Source organism: Hemitrygon akajei, unplaced genomic scaffold, assembly GCF_048418815.1.
Source record: "Hemitrygon akajei unplaced genomic scaffold, sHemAka1.3 Scf000049, whole genome shotgun sequence".
In the NCBI taxonomy this organism is placed as follows: domain Eukaryota; kingdom Metazoa; phylum Chordata; class Chondrichthyes; order Myliobatiformes; family Dasyatidae; genus Hemitrygon; species Hemitrygon akajei.
The window spans coordinates 6,018,534-6,021,728 of record NW_027331935.1 but is presented as its reverse complement, the minus strand read 5'-3'; the positions used below and the strand labels follow the sequence as shown (position 1 = coordinate 6,021,728).

At 44.6% G+C, this 3,195-nt stretch overlaps 1 non-coding gene across 1 annotated transcript; it reads right to left on the bottom strand.

Annotated features, from left to right (window-relative positions):
- Positions 1-753: 753 nt before the first annotated feature.
- Positions 754-869, bottom strand: trnal-uaa (transfer RNA leucine (anticodon UAA)). Its single transcript has 2 exons — positions 832-869; positions 754-799 (listed from the first exon to the last, which is right to left on the bottom strand). It is a non-coding gene; the product is annotated as a tRNA-Leu (tRNA).
- Between the last annotated feature and the right edge of the window lie 2,326 nt (positions 870-3,195).

Sequence of the window (3,195 nt, the reverse complement as noted above, 5' to 3'; positions counted from 1 at the left end):
ACTATTTTCCTTATCTATTGGAAGCTACTTCTGCCTGCAGCCTTGAAGCGAGACCAATTACACAGTTCAAGTATAGAAGAAACAGAACATCACTCAGTCCAGGAGGAGTTGAAGGCTGCTGTGTAAAGAAAAAACCCTCTTTAACCCCTTAGTATCTGGTTAATAACAAAATTTCTTCCACAGTTCTCCTTGTTGATCTTTTACAGATCAACTATCCTCACATGGTAATTCCTCCACTTCCTCATAAGCGGGTTCATATACATAGGGGAAGGGTCTTTACTTGGCAGGGTAGAACTTTTCGCCCCATCAGTGTACTTGGACTGGGACACTGGGACATTACATGTACCTTAGGGCTGGTCGAAGTCCCTTTTATCAACTGACTACAGCCCATCCTCAAGAACCCACATACACAACACCCCAAAATACATACCACAGTCACTATTATAATTCCATGCATGATCTATTTTCCCGATCCGGGAAAGCATTCCCATAGCCCATCCCACCGGTATCCTCCGCCACTAAATGTTTTCAAATTGTTCTCCCATCTTCCTCATCTCCACAACCTTTTCCATTACGTGCTGGTTCAAGTCAGTTATATTTTCTGAAATATCAGGGATGTAGGTACAACATTCTTTCCCTATCATATTACCTTAATTGCTTCTTTCTCATACTCCCAAACAGTCCACACTTTGGTCGCTCAGTAAAATTACAGTGTTTGCATTATAAATAACAGCACGTGAAAAACAGAGTATTTGTCAGGAGTGGGATTCGAACCCACGCCTCCAGGTGGAGACCAGAACACTCGCGTTTACTAGGAAGCGACTTACTCGCCTTAAGTCTGGCGCCTTAGACCACTCGGCCACCCTGACAGCCCCTGCAGTACTCTCTCCACATGACAGATAAACAGCTGTATTTCGGAATAGTCTGACTGACTGTTTTGTTGAGCGGGTATACATATAAACACAATCTATATCCTGGGATTTTAAATGAATATGGATGGGATGCATTTTCTCAGATTGCCGAGCATGTGCGGAATCAGAGCGTACAGCATCACAGCACTGGAATTGTGCTGCACTCCGTTCAGGCCATCCTCCAGAGAAAGGATGACGCGGATTCGGAGAGTGTGCAGAAGAGCATCACCAAGATGCTACCTGAATGAGACTGTTTGTGCAATAGCGAAAGTTTGGGCAAACTTGTTATTTTTCTCTGGAGCATCGGAGGTGAGGGGGATCTGACAGACGTTTCTTAGATTTTCAGGCATAGATATTGGTAGAGCAGCAGAAATTATCTCCGCTCCAGGGTTTACATGTCTTTAAACGATCCCCTCTTAGGGCATACATTTCAACTAAGAGGGGATCGTTTTAAACAAGATGTGCCAACACCCTATCACTCTATGTCGGCAAGACCAAGGACTGATTGTTGTCCTCAGCAGAGGGAAAACCAGAGGTCCTTGAGCTAGTTCTCCTTGGAGGATCAGAGGTGGGGCACGTCAGTAACTTTAAATTGTTGGTATGACTCTTTCCTCTACTTTCTTAGGAGACTGCGGAGATTCAGCATGACATCAAAAACCTTGATGAGCTTCTATCGATGTGTCGTAGAGAGTATATTGTCTGTCTGCAACAAGACGTGGTACGGAAATACCGTACCTTTGAAGGAAAATCTTTAAAAAGTTAATGAATTCGGCACAGTCCATCACGGGAAATCAATCGCAAACATTAAGCAGATCCACATAAAACGATGTCATCGGAAAACAGCATCCACCGTCAGAGGTCGTCACCATCCTGCCATGCTCTTTTTGCGCTGCTGTCATCGGGTAGATGGTACAGGAGCCTCAGGACTCGCACCGCCACGTTCAAGAACAGTTACTACCCATCAGCAATCAGACCTTTGATCAACAGGTGATAATGTACGCTCACATGCCCATCCATTAAATAATCTGACAACCAATGATTTGACTTCAGAAACTTTTATATATTGAATAGCTGAGTATGCCAGGAAGAGCTCAGCAGACCAGGCAGCATCTGTGGAAAAGCGTAAGCAGTCGACGTTTCGGGTCGAGATCCTTCACCGTGTATTTTTTTTCCTGAATAAATTACTCACCCAGAATTCGGTGTACGGTGACCTGTTGCAATACGATGAACAGTGTCAAAAACATAATCTTATCCTCCAACAGTTTTTCTAATCTACCTCAACAACCCATGGTTTGTTTACAGAAACAACATCGCCTCGATTGAACGCTTAAAGACAAATTTTGTCAGGAGTGGGATTCGAACCGACGACCACAGACGTCGGAAGACTTTCATTCCTTGAGTCTGGCGCCTTAGATCACTCGGCCATCCTGACAACTATTGATGTGTGTTTGAGAACGGAATAAATGCCTGATTTGTAAGAAACGTCATATCCACTCAACCACATATATCATCCTGTCAATCGGAAATGAAAGCGAGAGTGTTACAGTTTGTTCAGGTTAGGCAACTTCTGTGTAAAGTAAAGCTGTAAAATATTACAATTCGAAGACTCGTGAGACGCGTCTCGGCAAGAATTTGGGAAGGACGTTTGTTGAGATGGATGAGAACGCTTGGAAGACTCATCGCTTTCGCATTTAGGGAAGCGGAGAAATAAACGTTTATAGACAGGACTGAATCTAAAAACTGTGTGGGAATTGATCGCAACAATGTCAACAGAAACTGAACGCAGGAGGTTCAATTATACCCGGCAACGCTGCTTTACAGATGGATGTTGGAAAGTAGACTATAGGGCCCAATAATCTGATGAATTTGGAATAAAGCGAAGGTTCAATGACAGTCAGAATGTTTTGCAGGCTTGTAGGTCAATGTTTAATCTGAGAATGGAGACGAAAACAGGGTCTTTTGGACGTTAGAGCAGCGGCCTTTCTGAGAGATGAGACGCTTAACAGAACGTAATTCGCTCAGGTTCTCAGATCCAGTGTTAAAGGCACAGAACACATTAAAGTAAGACAGGGACAAGCGGGCGGTCACCGCCTAAGTTGAAGGCTCTTCGCGGGATGTGGGAGGCGGGGAGAGCTCCAGAGTTCCTGATGACGACACCTGCGAGAAGTGCACACAGCTGCATCTTGACAAACCACCCTATGGCGTGATGGACTAGGACAAACAGAGTGGTGGATACACCCACGGTGAAGGACATAGGGAACTGTGGGACAGTCAGGAAGAGGAA